Below are 20,617 nucleotides of genomic sequence, written 5' to 3' on the forward strand. Positions count from 1 at the left end.
AATTTAATTTTAAGAAGCCACATGTAGCTAATGAACACATGCAATGTGGTTAGTGTGACTGTGGAACCAAAGTTTTAATTTAATTTAATTAAAATCTTTTAAATGAAAGCAGTACAAAATATTTTTCTGCTGCACACAATTTTATTATTTTGGAAGAGTTACATTTCAACTGTTGACAACGGAGTGACTGAGCTGACTATAAATGTAACATAGACACCAATTTCAAAGACTTAGGATGAAAAAAGAATGTTAAAAATACAATTAATAATTTTATATGGTAACACACTGAAATGAGAACTATTTTAGACATTTTAAGTTAAATAAAATAGATTATTAACATTAATTTTACCTGTTTCATTTTACTTTTTTAATGTGGCTACTAGAAAATTTTTAACTATTTTTGTGGCTTGTATTGTATTTCCATTGGACAGTGCTGTTCTAGACAATACTTTGAAGATAAAAAAATAATGACTATGAAAACTAAGTGGCAGACTAAAAACTGTTTATGCTACATAAATGTTAAGTGAAACGTAAGATACACAAGTAGTGTGTACAAAGCAAGGTTATAAACTATATTATATTAATAGGAAAAGAAAACTGGAAGACAATGTCCAAAAGTAAAAATGGTTAAGTTTGAATAGAAAAACTATGGATAATTTTTAATATCTTTTAATTTTTCAAATTCTGGTAAAGTGGTTTGATTAGTCTCTGATAACTGTTTAAAAGATAAAAATATTTGATTCACTTAAATTAAATCTCAGTATAAACAAAAGATGTTTATAAATAGTGAGAATTTTAACTCAATAAACATGAATAAAAACAGATGAACACCTGGGAGTAAGTCTTCATTACTTCTTCAAGTAGACAGACGGCTAAAAAACAGAACAAACTAAATATGAGATAAGTGACTTGAGTTAAGTATAAACCACTATCCATAGAAACAAAAGAGAAAATAAAGGAGAATGTACGGTAACGGACAAATATTTGGACAACCAGAGAACTCCACCAAACTTGACTAGCACTGATAAGGGAGGGCTGAGAGTACCAGATGCTGTATTTCAAGATGTACTACTGTTGTCTGTTCTAAAGAACATAATTAGTCTGTTTTTCATGACATAACGAAGGTGCCATAGTAACACTAGTCAGAGAACAGGGTTGAGAGAATTAATAAATTAGAAGCCAAAAATAACAAATACAAAAACCTCATAGCACGTTTTCTTCCTTTTAATGGGTCCTACAAGATTTGCAAATCTCTCAGAGAGTATAAAATGTACTTCCTTGTAGGAGTGGGAGGATCAAATATGAATTTTGACAAAGCAGAGTTTCTGTTTGCTTGTAAGAAAAATACTGACTTTGACAAACATTAAGACAATGTATAAATCGTTTACAATTACAGTGTTATGAATATGCACTACTTGATAGCAATGACAGCAACAGAATCACTAAAATAAGAAAGCTAGACCAGATAAAGTAGTGATGCTCTAAAGCGTACGTTACCACTGACTGAATGTAACACATCAATGGAAAAGCATAATCCACCTAGATCTTCCTGCCTGTGTGGCTGCTTTTGGAAGCATCAACAAAATCACCCACTCCACATATACTTTAATCTTTTTAGGACTGAAATACCTGAAATCTTAACTATACTGTGAACATAGACATGAGTTTTTCTTCCATCTGAAATAAACCCCTCAAAAAGCATGTAATACAAGGAAGCAAGACATAGTGGAAAGATAAGTTTTAGGGGAACACACAGGAGGATATTTATCACAGCTTTGCTGAAAGTAAAAGGGATGTGAGGCATCCTGAAAACCCATTTCTAGGGGAAAAGATAAGGAAAATATGGTGAGTGTACACTATTACAGAGATTAAAAGCAATATACTAGAAACATACACATCAGATTGTATATAGTTCATATTTCTATATATTGTGCACAATGCACACACACATGCACACATCTAAGACACCATGACACATTTTTCAAGGATGTGGGACACATATCAAACACACTGGAGTACCCAAACTGGACAGTAGTATGACAGTAGGGATCAGGAATAATATGAAAAATAAAATATTAAGAGAGGAGCCATACCCAAGTCAAATGACAATAATTTGTTAGCATCTAAGAAGGATTCAAAATTTTCAGCAGCAGGGAGTTCACACAGACTAGTATACTTATTTTTTAACAGTTTTACCAATCTTACTACTCATTGGTGATGTGACTTGGACTTACTATTAGGTCCCATTGTTCTCACCTGAAAAATGAGAACAGTAATGTCTGTTAAGGTCGTTAAATTAGTGCTTAATATAATGCCTGGCATGTAGTATGCACTCCATACATATTAACATTTCATTAATACTATTTCTGTAGTAATATCAAGAACATGAGAGTTTTGTTTTTCCGTGAATGGTGAGTTAGTTCTGTTATAGCTCTTTGCCACAAAGCTGATCAAAAGTATGCTCTATAACTTGAATATAGAGTTTGGTATTTCCTTTGCAATACAAATACATAAAACAAAATCCATCATTCCCCTTCCAAAAGCTCTCCCTGCCTCCTCTCTCTCCTTGATTTAATCATCCTATACCCTGCTGACAGATTAATCACCCTAATCACTCTTCTGTTCCTAGTAAATTAAATCCAAATGCCTCACACCCCAACATTCAAAGCTCTCCACAATAGTACTCCAATGTACAGAGTACACCAGCTGCAACCTCTATTACTCCACAACATATGTCCTTGCCTCACTCATACAGAATGACCTGCTTCTCCAAAAATGAATCTTGTGAGTCTTTATGTTGTTTCTTCTATCTGAAATATCCACTACCTCTACCTGCTGGAATTTGACTCCTCCACCAAGGGTCCTTTTAAAATCTAACTTTCATCTCACAAAGAGATGAAAAGAGACTTCATCTTACCGCACTGTCACCAACGTATGAACTCCTTCCTCTTTGAATTTCCATAATATATATCCGAGATAAATAACCAAGAGATTTATTTTATTTTACTTAGTATAAGCAACTTGCACTTACTCCCTAACTTGACTGTAACCTCAAGGGCAAGAGTACTTTTTATTTTTATGTTTGCTACAGCACAAAGCACAGTAGAGATAATTTGCACAGTGCATAGACAATTTAAACATATCTGATTAATTAAGTTTTTATTGAGACTCTACATAAATTCCTGTGTAACTGAAATGCTATTTAAAAAAAGAAGAAAAAAGGGCTGTTGCATTTTCACATGCTAAAGGAAGAGAATATTTATTTTAGAGTTGGACAACTCTCTAAACTCAGTTGAAAGAATCTGAACTTCCTCAGTTCACAGCATCCTTAGTGAATAAGTAATTTTTTCCTGGTATTCTAAGAAATACCTAACAGTTCTGTGCGTGTTTTTTTTTTTTTAACATTAAGGTCCAAACAACTTAAGAAGTATGATAATCTTAACAACTTAATACCTGGTTTGAAAAAATAATATATGTAACTGAAGAAAATTTTTTACTTTATTCAAAAACCACCACAATACTTAATATGGGATACAGTGCTTATGAGCACTGCACAGTTCTTCAAGCCCTGGATTCTAATTAAATAGTGCAACCCTCGTTTCCTGTTCTGCACTGATTTTCACAATTTAAAAAAAAAATCAAAGCAACCACTCACAAAGATAGGACACCACTGCTCCTAAATGCATCACAATCTAATGTTGAAACTATGCTCTACCCTGGGATAAAATACCCTACAGCACTCTTGGGAGTTCGCTGCAGTACCCTCGGGTGTCTCAGTGTGCAGTTTGGGAACTGTGGCTGTAGTTGAAGAAAAAACCTTGACAAGCATTTTTACCTGAGAGAACTAAAGCCCTTCTTGGACATGATTCAGAATATTTAGAAATTGGAAGTAATCTAATCTGCATGAGAGAGCAGAAGTAAATCTGAGTATAAAGTGGCATCCTGGAGGGCAGAGGTGAGAGGATTTTACAAAGAGATGAACCCTGACTAGATGATGGAAGCAGGATGCCCTGGGGGTAAAATACTGCCAGTGGAAAACTGCCTTTGGCTGGGATGCCCTAACAACTCTGGTAATGCTGATACCTAGTAAGTAATTTTAGTGTTTCCCATCCTATGCAGTGTTATAATCTCTTTCTATTAACTTAAACTTTTTACAAAAATTACTTCATCTCTCAAATATGAGTAAATAATTTTTCGTTTTTCTGTTCAATGAAGTTTTAACCTATGAATTATTATTATCTCTTTGTCGCCAAATCAAATGTCTAATGTCCTATCAATTTTAATTCTAGAAACTCTTGCAACTATTTTGGCAAAGCTCCTTTGCTAAAGGTTTGGCAAACTTTAAACAGCTCATTTCTTGAAGAATACATCTCAAGTTTCTGACACAGCATCAAAAATCCTGTAAATCTGACAGTAGTCTGTTTTTTTCTACATTGTCTCTGATGATCCACCTTTAAGAAACTTCTACTCTGACCACACAGGGTTTCTTGTTAGCTTAACAAATGCTATACTTTCTTGTATCTTCTCCTTTGCTGGCGGTATTTATTCACTCTCCAGAATCCGTTCCTTCCACTAGGACACCAAAAGCAAAGGTTGGCACATGTTTTCTGTTAAAGGCTCAAGAGGAGATATTTCAGATTTGTGGGCCATACGATCTCTATTGCTGTCTTGGTACCAAAGCAGGTATAGATATTGGATTTAAAAAAAAAAAAAAGCATGGTTGTATTCTAGTAAAACTTCATTCACCAGAACAATCAGTGGGCCAAATATGGCCCAGGGGACATACTTTGCTGACCCCTGAACTGAAGAAAAAGAAGGAAATACATACCACCAAGTAGAAATACCCCTCAGATAAAAGGAACGTTGGAAAGAAGTAGTAACAGGAAATTCAGTGTAGGATGATACTGAGAGTTAGCTTCCTCACAAGAATAAAGAGCAAGAAGAAACAAAGTTAAAGTGGGTTTAGAGAGAGAAGGAAACTATATACAGTTGATCATTGATCAACAAGGGTTTTAACAGCATACATCCATTCACATGTGGGTTTTTTTCCCCAATAATTATGTGCAAAAGTACCACATGGTCCTCAGTTGGCTGAATCCGTGGATGCAGAACCATGAATTCAGAGGGCCAACTGTAAAGTTATATTCAGGTTTTTGACTGCATAGGCTGGCACTACCAGCAAACTCCCATGTTGTTCAAGGATCAACTGCAATTACATTTCCTGATGTCCCCCCTTGAAATGAGAACATATGACTATTTTCTGAGGCGAGCACTAAATCAACACAAGTGCCTCACATTTGAGTATAACAACCAATTTCCAAATGATACTAGTTATCTTGTTTTATTTGTTGCTGCTCTGTCTCCAGCCCACACTCCTATTCAATGCTTCTTTATAGGTGCCTCTGAGGGTAACTGTTGAAAACAGATCCTCCAACTTCCATAAGCTAGACAGGAACATTTATATAATTTTTATACCCAGAGTGTTCTCCATTGGAGAAACAAAAATTGTCAAGTGGTAGAATGTGCTAATAAAGTTAACCAATTCTTTGAAGACTCCTGAATTTTGAAGAAGTTTATCTTGTTTTATTTGTTGCTGCTCTGTCTCCAGCCCACACTCCTGTTCAATGCTTCTTTATAGGTGCCTCTGAGGGTAACTGTTGAAAACAGATCCTCCAACTTCCATAAGCTAGACAGGAACATTTATATAATTTTTATACCCAGAGTGTTCTCCATTGGAGAAACAAAAATTGTCAAGTGGTAGAATGTGCTAATAAAGTTAACCAATTCTTTGAAGACTCCTGAATTTTGAAGAAGTGAATCATAATCATGGTAGAACTTCAGGTTTCACAAACCAGGCAACTGTGAACTAGAATTAAAATATAGGGAGTCTTCTCTGATGTACTGCAGAGAATAACACTCTTCTAATTCAAGCTCTGGCCTGCTTTTTGGCAAATTACTGAAATAAACACCTACTATTCCTTCATTTTTAATAAGTGGCACAAATGAAGCTGTTTCTTGGTTGTTATTATTATGTACAGTAACAATTGGAGTAGTATGTCTCCCTAAAATATCTGAAATAGTAGGAGATAATAAAGCAGCATGTCATAGTTTTAAAAAAATGACTGTACTAGAAATTTAGATATTCAAATTCTGGTCTAGGTTTTAGACAAGCTATTTTGAAATATTTTGAGTGATATATTTAATCTCAGTGAAATTCAGTTTTTTCATGACAGGAGACTGGGTGGATGATCTTGAGAAAATCTTCCATCTCAGAAATTCTGGAATTCAGTTAGGTTTTAAGTTAACTTTTTTTTTTCCAATTGAGGTTAAATTTCCGTAACATAAAACTAATCATTTTAAAGTGAACAACTTAATGTCATTTAGTATATTCATAATGTTGTGCAACCATCACCTCTATCTAGTTTCAAAATATTTTCATCACCCTCAAAAAGAAACCCATATCCATTAAGATGTTACTCCACATTGCCCCTAACCCCTGGCAACCACCGATCTGTTTTCTGTTTCTATGGATTAACCTACTCTGGATATTTCAAATAAATAGAACCATACAGTATGTGATCGTTTATGCTTGGCTTCTTTCACTTAGCATAACATTTTCGAAGTTCATTCACATTGTAGTAAGAAGTACATTTATTCCTTTTTATGGCCGAATAACACTGCATTGTACAGATACATCACAATGTGTCTATCTACCTATCTGGTTATGGACATTTTTTTTGTTTTCATATCTTTGGAAGCAATAAATAACATAAAAACACATACATACCAAAAGTACATTTTAAAAAGGATTTGAAGGGATCTTCTGAGGGAGTCCCTTTTATCCAGAAATTGGCAAATCTCAGTGAGCCAGAAATGCAACTTATTATAACTTTTAATTCATGTAACTAATTAATTGAAGTTTTAGTGAGAAATTAAAACATACAAAATTCTATCCAAGATGAAAAAGTTTATGAAATATAAAGAGAAGTAACAGAGAACACAAGTCATCTATAAGGAGCTACACTAAGATGGCTGTTCTTTTTGGTAATATTTTACCTTGATGTGATCGTAAGCAGTTACTTAATGAAATGCAAAATACAGATTTCTTTCCATTACACTGGCCACAGTTGTTTTAAATCTGAGTTCAAAAATGGCAAAAATGCAACTATAAGAAAACAAACAGTTAACTGAACTGTTTATTTTTATAAAAGTACTACTTTATACATGGAAAATGACTAAGCTGAAAGCTCCTGCTTTATCATTGTAAGTGGTCAGTGTTTCTGTTTTTGATAAAAGACAAACTTCAAACCATTTTCTGTGACACAGGAAAGAGCTAAACTGTCAGTAAATGCACTTGTATTGACCCTGACATTTTCTTCTTAGGTGCTTCCAGCATATCAAAAGGAGATGATTGCTTTTAGACTTGAATAATTTCTTTATTGCTGAAGCTGACTCTGATTGCTGCTGGATTGGTATCTATTCACTCATAATGGTAGCACAAGAAGTCAAAAGGGTAGAGATGGTCTTTGCTGTCAGATATGAAAACATCAAGGCATTAGAAGCTTCACATGTTAAGTATTATTTTTCAGATATCACATATTACTTATACATTATTTATCTTCTGGCTATTATTAATTTATCTGGTTTGATATAATTTTTAAAATAAGAAAACTGACTAAAACACATTTCTAGTGGGAGGGTAGAGTGGATGCTTAGCTCAGTGGTAGAGTGCATGCCTAGCATGCATGAGGTCCTAGGTTCAATCCCCAGTACTTACACTTAAAAAAATAAATAAGGAAACCTTATTACCAGCCCCCACTTCAAAAAATAAAAATAAAAAGTAAAATGCATTTTTAACACTGATATAGGACAGTAGTTCTCAAAGTGTAATTCCTAAATCAGCATCTTTGGTATCACCTGGTACTTGCTAAAAATGCAAATCCTTGGTCCTACCCCGATTCTACCCCAGATCTACTGAAACAGAAACTGTGGGAGGGACACAGCAAACTGTTTTCACAAGCCCTCTAGAGGATTTTGACACATATTGCAGTATGAAAACCACTGATCTAGAATAATGAAATACCTACTCATTATCCTTAAGACTTTTACTCCATTATAAAGAAACTTAAAATCTTTATGAAGATGGCAAAAAGAGGGGCCCACAACAAAATATGAAACTTGACTGTAGTGGAGTTGTGTTTCTTTGTTGCAAGAGGTAGCTCTGATATTGTCTACTTAAAAAAAAAATCAGAGGTAGCTCTGATATCTAGAGACAAAAAAAATCAAAATTAGTTTTCCTGCAGTTATGGCATCAGCCTGAACACAGTCATTCTGCTATTCTCTATTTTAAATATTGGGCTACTGAATTATTTCCGATGAAAACAGGGTTCTGCAGTCAAAAATATTTGATCTATATAATAAACTCACTTTGCAGGTATGAAAATTAAAGCCCAGAGAGGTTGCTCTACTTGCCTAAAGTCATATAACTAAGGATGTGAGGAGGTACTTGCGATCCAGGCTACTGACTTGTATGTCTGCTTACTTGTTTATACACCCATTGCTATGGTCCACAATAAATAAGACAATTTTGGAAAACAAAGATGAGGTAAAATATAACCCAGAACAAGTTAAAACATGGCACAGGAGACTTAAATTGGCTCTGAATTTGGTTTTAAGTTTCTGGACAACTAAAGCTAAAAGTAAGACATTTAGTTACCTGGCTTTCATTCTTGAAAAGACGAAAAATTCCACTTTTATATGAGAAACATTTGGTTCTAAAATATACTTCTCATACAGTGCTTAACATAGTGAACACTGATTAATACAGAAGACTATGCTGTTCTCAATAACTTCAAGTCAAATAACTCATAAGGACAAAACAATTAGAGTGGTATCAGACTTTTCAAAACAAACATGTAGCAAGGCAACACTAGAACAGCACATTTTTAAAAATTCAACAAAAGAAAGAACTAATCAAGGATTTTTACATCCAACCAAGCTGTCCTTTAAATGTTAAGACACTCACAAGTGTGAGTTTCAAACACTCATGAGAATTCTGTACCCATGAATCTTTCTGAAGAATTTATTAAAGGAGTTAAAATGAAGGTAAACATTAAAAAATATATACATGTACATCTATGACTAAAAATTGGTGGTAGATGAGAGTTAAAGGATACTAATGAAGTCAGATAGTAAGTGGTTAAATAAAATAAGAGGACTTAGAAAAGAATACTAGAAAAGGTGTTAAGTATAGGTAACCACTAAAACAAAAATACAAATAAGCTCAATAAACACACACAAAACACTTAAATTTTAATTTAGAAACAAAATTGTTTTGTTATAGACAAACTTGATGAATGAAGTTAGTGACAACATTAAAAAAAATCATGTCTTTAAACAGGACTATATAAGCTCAATGAACACCTAACATCACTGGCAAATAACAGGTGACTAATAAATATATATGAAAATGAGATAGATCTTTATTTCTGGTCAAATGTGAATAGTATTCTATATTTTAATCAAGAAATGCTGTCAAAAGCAATGCCATACTTTTGTTCTAATTAAATAGACTCTAACCAATCTTCACCATAACATATTATTGATTCCAAAATACTTATTCAAATGGAGTAGATTATTTAAGAGTCAGAGATTAAAGAAAACTTCATTTATTATAGCTATTTCTAACTATAGACTGATTTTAATTAGAGAAAATTAAGAAAGCTAAAATATAAAGGTGAACAGTGATTCAAACAAGAAACAAGCTAATCTATGCAAAAACTCCTATGAAGTTCAGAAAATGATAGTACCATGTATCTACTGGGGAGATGACTAAAAGCTGAACTATGAGGCTCCCATTCACATCCCAGAGAGCCAGACAAATATCCTTCCATTACTTCTGAAGGACAATGGAGAGAAGGTAGGCTAGGAAAGAACTGGAAAGACTTCACACTCAGGAACTCCAAGCACAAAGGAAGACAGGGTTCAAGATGAAGTGAAGTGCTAGGCTGAAAACAGGCCAAGATGGTTATGCAAAAGTCTATATACCAGTCAGCCCTTCAGACCCTTTTCCTGACTAGCACTCAGGCTTAAGTTCACTCAAGCAGAAAACTGGAGGATCCAATCTTATGTGGAGAAACTAAATAGCCATGGTCTCTTCTACATAAAAGCTGTCTTTTATTTATTGTCAAAAACTCCCATCTTGTGCATAGTCTAGTCAGGTATTTAATGCCTCATTCCTTAATATAAATGGACAAGCAGCATCGCCAGATATTTGAGAAGAGTCTTCAACAAAAAGTGAAGATACTAAACAGGAATTTCAATAAACAGAGGAAACGGGGAAAAAAAAATCAAGAGAAAAAGAATGAGAATAGTAGATGGTCAATCCAGGGAGTCAAATTTCTAACACAAATTCCAAAAAGAAAGAATAGAAAAATTATAGGAATGAAATTATGAAAGAAATTACATTCTGAAATTCATCAGAACTTTCTTATTGTCTAGATTTACAGGAATCAGTAAGGTAACACAATGAATGAAAATAGACCTACACCATTATTACTTATCAGGAAATTTTAGAAAAACACAGATAAAGATAGAGAAAAATTAGAACATACAATGGCTTTAAAAAATGGACTGAGACTGCTCAAAAACAACATTTGATGTTAGAATATAACAGAGCAATCATTTCAACATTCAAAATGAAATATTCTTTCTAGAATTCCATATGCAGCCAAACTATTAATCTAGACAGAGAGTAAATGATGGGGATACTTTGAAATATTTAGGTCTCTAAATATTTATCTCCCTTGTATTTTTCTCAGAAAGTTAACAGAGGATGTGTACTTCAAAACAAGAATTTAAGTTAGAACCCGTGGGATTCTAAAACCGAGGATTCACCACAGATCAGAGATGAAGAGGATTTCAGGATGATAGTGAAGGAAAGGCAAAAGCTTGAAGCAGAAAAATGAAGGGCCTCAGGAGCAAAGTCTTTAGGAAAAGAAAAAAAAAAAAGAAGTAAAAAAATCACCACTACTTTCTTTAAAATGCAATGGATACAGGGTATAAAGCTAAGAGGTCAAGTATTTTAAAGTAAATTTTTAAAAGGAAAAATATTTTTAAAGGCAAGATGGCAAAATCTTAGTTATTGTTATATCTCAGTAATGGATAGATGGGGATTCATTATACTATATTTGCTACTTTGTATGTGTTTGAAAACATTTGTAATAAAATAAAAATGTAAGGAAATGGAATGCACCAAATAACGATATTTTATTCAAACAACACTCATTGTCTTCTACCTACGAGGCACTGTGAAAGAAAGCACTGCCTGATCTTTACCTTAAATTAGAACTATCAAGACTTTTATAAATAGCTTAAGTAGTAAAGACAAATGTTCCCTCTTATGTTCATTTTAAGTTGACACCATATTTAATATTTAATTGATAAATACTTTAATATTATCAAAATTTTACTATTAGAATTCTTACAGGGTGATTAATTTTGGGTGACTCAATGTGTCACATTTTTTAAATGAAAAGAAGACAGTACATTCCATACAGAAATACACAATTCTTCCTATAATTAACAAGTAAAAATGAAAATAATCACAGATCATTGGGTGCAAATATGTTCTAATACCTGATATCTTAATGTGTACAGCACTATTTCCATCCTAGGAAGTAATCTGTGAGTTACTAAGAGAAAAACCAATAGAATTTTCAAGCTAGACGTTTTGGGGATCATCTTGTTTAAGCCTACCAGGAGAAAACTAAGACAAAGATAAGATAACTAACTGACTTGTCCAAGGATAAAACAAAAATGAAAAACTGTTATTAGGAAGAGATGAATGGTATCGAAATCTTTGGATTTTTTGGATCATATCAGTTAGGAGATCTAGGCTGAAACACTAGATCAAATTTTTTTTCCCTCTTATTTACTAGAAATACAAAAATAATTTTAACTAAAAGCTTAAATTAGGCTCTGAAGCTTTGATCTAGTTGTGGCAGTGTATTCTGGAGAACATACACTGCATAGGGGTATAATATCTCTGGTACCATCTAGATATAAAGAAAGAACGTAAATAGACAAAAGACTGCATTTTCAACTGCAATTTTCTTCTGTATAATTAAATTTGCGGCTGTTGGTAAATCTCTGGCAATATTTTGTGGTTTAACATAGTTCTACACTATCATTAATTACATAACATATACCATATGTTGAACTTATTCAAAGCTAGTAAGTAAGTATCTTTAGAGGAACACATTGATAAAATCAATACTGCAATAAATGCAAAAAGTATTATTTTGTCAAACATTTTTTATCCAATTTGGCAAATCTTTCGAATACATTAAAAATACTCATTTTCTTCCTTATTGAAATATTTTACAAATTCAGATGCCATGGATTTGAAAAGAAGGAATAAAGGGAAGAAATTTTTAAGTATAGAGATTATGATTGGTAAAATTATTCATTTTCAGAATAACTGGTTAAATGTTCTAACATGTTCAAAATATGAGCTAAAATATTATTAAGATAAGGTAAAACTGATGTGGGCCATCTGTGATTCAACAAACTTATAAAAACTGAGAATAATTTTACATGATTTAAAAAAAATCTCTTTAAAAGAGTATGCCAAACCCCAGTATATTATTTGTACTTTCACAAGACTTTTTCTCCCTGATATTTCATGGTTTCAGTAAGTTAGATACAATACTGTGTCTTAGGTTTTTTTGGAAAAAAAAACCCTGTGCATTCTATATTAAAGTTATTAATCCTAATCTTGGTAACATTTAGAATTGTAAAATTTTAAAACAGTCTTTTCCTTTATGTTTTTTGTGTCCTGCTCAAGAAATCACTCCTCACCCTCACAGTCATACAGATAAGCTTCAATGTTATATTCTAGAAACTAGGTTTTTTAACTTCAATATTTAGATTGATAAATCCACTTGAAATTGTTTTTTGTGTTTGTTGTAAAAACAAAAATTCAGTTTCATTTTTTTCTTTAAGAAAACATAATTATCCCAGCACCACTTATCGAATATCAACCATTTCTTCACTGAGCTGCAATGCCAGCTCTTTCATAAATCAAGTTACTGTGTACGAGGGGGTCTGTCTCTGTTCTCTCTATCCTATTCCAATATTCTACCACTGTGCCAACAGTACATTGTCTAAATCATAAAACTGGGGGAAAAAAAAAGTTGGCTATATGGTGGGATATGTCCCATCTCCCCTCATTGTCCTTCTTCAGGAGTATCTTGATTTTCTTGGCTTTTTGCTAGTCTATGGAAACTTGAGGTAAAGTTCTCACAAATATTTTCGTTTTGATGGGAGTGACACTGACTCTATTGCTCACTGTAGAAGGACTACATTACATTAGAACATTTCTAATGACAAAAAAAAATGTTCAATTTATGAATGGTATAAGACTGATATTTTTGACGTTAGACTCAAAATTTTAACAGCCGAAAATAAAAGTATTTCCTTAATAGTAGAAAGTGATTTAAAAACTATGGCAAATTTTCCCTAGATATCAACAAGGCTTAATTAACAGAGAGTAAATCTGATATAAAGTGCTTGAGGATAGTGGTAAGAATACATAAAGTTACATCCAATTTGATTCCTACTGAGTTCAGATCATTAAATGAACTGGTACTTATGTATTATAAGAAAAATTCCTCCTAATATGGAACACATCCTTAACCTCTTCCTTATTTGAAATTCCCGTAGAACACCTGGCTTACAAAAATACTCCTTATTCAAATATGAGGGAAAAAAAAACCTAAAAAACAAAAACAAAAAAAACACCCAAACCCAGACTAGAACCTGTACCTGGATGAAAAAAATAAACTGTCAAAAAAAAAAAAAAAGACAAATGAAAGAAATTTAACAGAAATACATATCAAAGGAACACATCAGAATTATAACCAAATACATAGACAAATTTCATGCAGCAAAGATCCGTATTAACCAGAGACATAAAAGTGTGAAGGAAAGATAATTAAAGATATTAACAGAAGGTATAATATAAACTGTCTGGGTTCAAAGGAGAAATGTAAAAGAAAAGTAAAACCATCACAGAAATGGACAAAAGACATTGCTAACAATGTAGTAAATGAAATAGAGGTCTGGATTGGGTAAAGTAAGCAAAATGAACTGGGAATTAATGAAAACAATAAAATAAATTAGTGAGAAAATGATAGAGACACAGGACTTTAAGGGCAATAGAAATACTCCATATGAACTTATTTACCAAACAGAAACACACTCACAGACATAGAAAGCAAACTTAGAGTTATCAAAAGGACAGCCAAGGGGTGAGGGGGAGACGGGAATAAATCAGGAGTTTTGGATTAATATATACACACTACCATATTTAAAATAGATAAACAACAAGGGCCTACTATATAGCATAGGGAACTATATTCAAATATCTTGTAATAACCTATAATGGAAACGAGTCTGAAAAAGAATAGATACATATATATGTATAACTGAATCACTTTGCTGTACACCTGAAACAAAGACAACATTGAAAATTAACTATACTTCAATTTTTAAAAAATGGTTAAAAGATGTATTTGGAAATACCAGCACTCAGTTTCAACCAAATCTCTATCCATATCTTCCCATAAGCCACAATAACAACAAGGAACGCAAACAAAACACACAATCATGTCTTCAGCATTACTAGGGCACAGAATAAATAGTAACAGTAGAACTTAACTTTAATGTTACACCTGTAGTTTCAAAATTGCTAAATTGCACTCCTTTGATAAATTTACCAGTGAAAGTACAGTGTATATATACAGTTTTTTAATGTCTTTATTCGTACAGTATTTAAACAAAATACTGTTTGCCAGAGTTATTTAAGTTAGCTGCTTTCTTCCCTAGTAAAGGCACAGCAATTAAAAAAAAATTCCTTTGATGAACCAGCAAAAATATCAAGGTATTTGTAGGATGGAAGATGGGGCACAATCAGTTTGATCTCACTAATTCAACAAATGTTTGTTAGATACAAACTAAGTAGTTAGCACTAACCTAGGCTTTTGGAATTCAGCAGTGAACAAATCAGACCAAATCCTTTTATTATTAATGTCTGTGTTCTATTGGATGGAGACAGACCACAAACAAATAAACCAAGGACTACCTATACCAAGTGGTAGAAAAATGAAACTAGTTAAGGGAAAACAGTCACCAATGAAGAGGAAAGAAATACATGCGTGTGCAGACTGTCCAAAGCATCATCTAAAGCTATAAGATAATGAAGCAATAGTCATCATCTCCTCAAGGAACGAAAGTCTAGCCAAGAATTTTATTTCTGATTAAACTGCCATGTAAGTATAAAGGAAACAACATTTTTGACATAAAAGAACTTCAGGAATTGTTTCTACATGACTTTTTGAAGAAATCACTGAGAATAAACTTTAACAAGAGATGACTATTATTATGACTCTTTTTAACTATGAATAATAAGAACAAAAATCTGAGTGGGTGAGAGTGGTCATGATTACAAAACAGAATGCAAATATTAATAAAATTTGGAGCACACATGCTCTCTCTTTATTCCTCTCAGTAGTTGAGAGAGAAAGTGAGAGATTATGATATTAAGTAAGATTTCCTCATCTTTTATAGTCAAGGGTCAAGAAGATTCTAAAAGTTGATAGATCATGTAACTGTAGTTTAAGTATACTTAAAAATACAAAGGGAAAGAAACAATGTGTGAAAGACAATGAGGAATTCCTAAGAATCAATAGTTAATATTTTTAAAACAACCCTTAATTATCTTATATGAAGTTACAAATGTAAAGTCAATCATCAAAATAAAAATACAAGCCCTTAAACTTATTGGAAAACACACACACACACAAGCCAAACTAAGGCAGAAGTAGAGGGCTGAGGGGGAAAGCGACCATGTGAAAGATAAAAACAAAAAAACCTTATAAACAGAAAGTGTAATATAAAATAGCAGAACTCACTCCCAAAATATGTTTTAACTAAACATTTTACATAATAAACATGAACTACTGATTCATACAAGAGTAAATCCTAAACGCATTTTGCTAAGTGAAGAAGCCAGATCCAATAGGCTACAGATTGTATGAATCCATTTAAGAGACATTCTAGAAAATAAAAAACTGTAGAGACAAAAAGCAAATTAATGTTTCTCAGGAGTTTAAAAGCAGGGGTTGTTTCTATAAAGGAACCATACCTTAAAATTTTTAGGGTAATAGATATTTTGTTTGGTTCTTTACTGGTGAATTCATGATTCCATATTTGTCAAAACCTAGAGAGCTGTACACAACAATGAGTTACTTTTAGGGAATGCAAATTGAAAAACAGCAGTTAGGATGCTGGGGAAACCTAAGGTGGTTACATATCCAAAAGAACTGAAATCAGATCTTGAAGAGATATTTGCACATCCATGTCAATGAAGCATTATTCACTATAGACAAAAGGTGGAAGTAATCTAAATGTCTATCAAGAGGTAAATGGATACAGCGTGGTATAAAAATGAGACATATACACAGTGGAATATTATTCAGCCTTAAAAAACAAGTCCTGTTGTATGCTACAACATGGGTAAACCTAGAGGATATTATGCTAAGTGAAATAAGCCAGTCACAAAAAAAAGACAAATGCTGCACGAATCCACTCATACCACGTATCTAAAATAGTCAACACCCTTAAGAACAAAGTAGAATGGTAACTGCCAGGGGCTGCGGGGAAAAAGAAGTTATTGTTTAATGAATATGGAGTTTCAGTTTTGCAAGATGAAAAAGTTCTAGAGACCTGTTTCACAACAATGTGCATATAGTTAACACTACAGTGCTGTACATATAAAAGTGGTCAAGAAGGTAAAATTTATGTTATGTGTTTTTGCCCCGTCTCCTTCCACTCAATAAAAAAGCTAGATGATAAACACACACACACACACACTCATTATTTGGATTATGATTTGAACAAAACTGTAGACTGAAAATTATTTTCACTGAGATGATAGGTAAATTTTAATATGGACTAGATATGAGAAGGTACTAGGGATTACTGTTAATGATGATAATATACGCAGGTGGGTGATGGGAATATAGGGGTTCATTATGCTATTCTATTTATTTTTGTGTATGATTTCAAATTTTCCATAATAAAATGTTCAAATGATTATAGATTTTTACAGCTGGAAGAAACTTTAAAGATAATCCTATTCACTTTCTAATTTTATGAGAAGTGTAGACCTAGAAAGTTTATTAAACTTGTACATTATATAAATCAGTGGCAAGACTATGATTAACGTATGAAACGCCATTTGCCACCTAATGCTCTATCTAGAACACAATACTGACTCCTTCATAAAAGCTCTATTAATTAACATAGAATATATACCATAAATTGTACTGATTGCCTCTGTAGCTAGCTAACACTTAAAATTGTTTCACTAACAATTATTATTAAAACAGACATGACAGCATATCATATTTGAAAGGATCACTTAATATTATTTAAGAAGGTTTGGAGAACATAAGTTTATTAAAGTTGTAAAGAAACTTTTGGTTCATTTTTATTTGGGTTCCTCTCCTCACTCAACATCAAAAACTGACCAAAGACATACCTAATAAGTGATCTTCAAAAATAAGAATAGCACTAAGTCAGTTAAGGTATTGCCTTTGTCTTGAGAAAAAGGTGGGGGAAGGCTCTCTTTAAGAGTCATAACTGTACATCAAGTACCTTCCTAAAGGCCTTTTAACATCACTAGCTACACCACCACCTTCTCCCTCTCCCAATCAGAATCACTGACCACCTGGGACTAGAGATAGTACTGAAGGGTACTCAAGGGCACTTGAGAAGTAGAGTTCTACTTTAACAGGGTAATAAAACACAAAGAGGTCAGAGGAGTAAATTACCTATATAATGTAGTTAGAACTAATGAGGAAATGTGTTATAAAGGAAAAGATAGGTACCTGGGTTTGAGAACCAGCTGTCAGTAACTAATGAGATGTGACCTATCTAGTTCCATACAGAAACTATTTATCTTATTTAACAGAAATTAGCTGAGACTATAAACTCAACTATCATACAAATATAACATTTTATGTAAATTGTAATTCCAGGGTACTATAAGATCAGCTGATGGTTTATATATAATTGTAAACAAAAATGAATAATTAAAATTAATATCTTTATAAAAAATATTTGCCATGAAAAATGCAAACAGAAAAATGTAAAATGAAAAGTGAAAAGTTGCCCATAATCCTTTTTTCCTAGAGATAAAAAGAAAAATGATCAGTTTTACTATTAATTCTCAACTACTGTAAAAAAGAAAAGCATTAATATATTATTATTCTGTAATTTTTTTTTACTGTAATACAGCACTGAATGTAATATATGAAAAATTTTTATTTTATTGTTTTGGATTCTAAGTAGCAATGACTGGCAATCTGGACTGTGAAATCAAAGACACAGTGAGAGCCTAGGAGATACAAATAATCCATAACTTTAGGTTAACATCTGTTGTGGCTTCATGTACTATTAACTCAAGACAGAGGTGTCCACAATGGTAGTTCATCATCTTTCACTGCACCAAGTCTGAAATACCATAGCAACTCACAGTTTCTCTGATGTAGACTTACAACAGTGGTATAGTGTTAGAAGTTTATTTAAAAGGTAAAGGGACCAGTAAAAGCATCCACAAATTTCATTTTAATGCTAAAAGATGCCAGTGTCCTTTTCTTTGAGGTCATTTACCTTTACTGAAATAGTATAATAGATAAAATAATTTTTAAAAGAGGTGGGTAATTCTACTGCTGGATCAATAACCAATACTCACAAAAGGGAAAACTTTGACTTCTATATTTTCCAAAAATACCTAACGATAGTAATTTAAAAGTATTACAGACACATTAATACAACCATATTCACTTTATCATCTTACTCTTCTTTGGCAGATATGCAATTTTACAAACTAATTTCTTTACCTACCCTTGTTAAATTGGATTGAGAATTTTATTTATTGCGTGTAAATACTACTAAATCACCAAACGTCTCATGTAACAGATATCAAATGAACACATGACATTTCAGCTAATGAAGCAAAGCCATTTATCTTGAAATTTTCTTGCTATAGAAAGAGGAACCTTTAAATGTGGCCTTAAGTTTGCAAAAATCAGCAACTTTAATCTATCCACTTTCTTTTGACCTTTACACTCAACCTCAAAAAAATGTTCAGCAACATAAATTCGATCTCAAAAGGCTGCTGCAGATCTCATTTTCTGCTGTTTTTCCATTAGGTATTTATGGGACTTGCTAGTGTTACAAGGGACTAGTAAAACGCCAAAGTAATCCTGCAGTTCCTGTGTATGAATTCAGCTTTTCCCTTTGAGATGATAACTTTTTCCCCCCCTTGCCAAGGCCCTTTCAGAATCGAATATAAAACTAAGACTATAGGTGTAATGTGCTTTTTTAAGAGGTAGGATGGGTGAGTTGGGACAGGGCAGGGGGAAAGAACATTAACTAGGTTTAGCAGTTCAACTATTGAAACAAAACAAATTTTTAAGCCATTAAGGTAGCTTGTTACACATTTGTACTAATTGAAATCACAGCTTGATCACACAAGATAGAAACTGAATCCAATGAATTCTGAAGTTTGAAGATCTCAGCTGTGTGCATGCCTTCTCTTAACTGCACAGGAAACCAGCTGCTTCCATTTATGAACTGTATTGAACACATGTGCTCCAGTATACCCATGACATAACGTGTAACACTATACTTTCAAACAAGTTTGCCAAGAAGGGGGAGGGTGTACAAATATGTTAGTAAGGCAAAAAACATTATATATACTTATTCTTTTCAAAGGTTAGTAGGAAAAAAAAGAAGTTCAAGTTGTGTTTCCATTAAAGGGCTTCATATTCCATTATAAAATAGAAAAATCAGTAAACTTAAAGACATCAATTCCCTCATTATAAACATAGAAGCTTATTCAGAGTCTAAGTCTAAATCAAGTCTGAGAGAAATATTAAATTAGTCAGCCATACCTATCACTCATTCACCACAGACAAGGGACTATATTACCCATAGGACATTGGGCTATGAGACTAAAACTTTCCATCGTTTATATAAAACAAGGCCAAATTCTCCCCATTTCCTCCATCTCAGTTAATGGAAATTCCATCTTTTACCTATTTCTTTCTCGTACCTTACTTCCAATCCAAGAGCAAATTCTATTACATCTACCTGCAAACTATATTCAGAACCTGATCGCTTCTTACCACTTCCACGGCTCATAACTCAGTTCAAGCCACCATCTCTCTTCCTTGCATTATTACAATGCCCTCCAAATCAATCTCCCGCCTTCTATCTTTGCCCCATTCAGTTCCTTGTCCATGATAGCAGCCAGAATAATGCCACTAAAATATGAGTCAGGTTATGTTTATTCTCCACACAAAACCCTCTAAAAGCCTTTTATTTTATTCAGAGTAAAATAAAGTCTTTACAATGGTAAAGTCATATTCAGTGTGTCCCTTAATTCTTTCCCCCTATTAACGTCACCTCCTACTACTTTTCCCATTGCTCACTCCACGCCAGCCCTATTAGGCTCCTTGCTCTTTCATCAACATGCTCGGCTCCT

The 20,617-nt window shown here is 33.0% G+C and overlaps 1 protein-coding gene across 4 annotated transcripts in view; it reads right to left on the reverse strand.

The window, feature by feature from the left end:
- Positions 1-20,617, reverse strand: part of ADK (adenosine kinase) — a 410,069-nt gene that overhangs the window by 134,659 nt on the left and 254,793 nt on the right. The gene's annotated exons all lie outside the window — the stretch shown is intronic.

This window comes from Vicugna pacos, chromosome 11, assembly GCF_048564905.1.
Source record: "Vicugna pacos chromosome 11, VicPac4, whole genome shotgun sequence".
NCBI classification, from domain to species: domain Eukaryota; kingdom Metazoa; phylum Chordata; class Mammalia; order Artiodactyla; family Camelidae; genus Vicugna; species Vicugna pacos.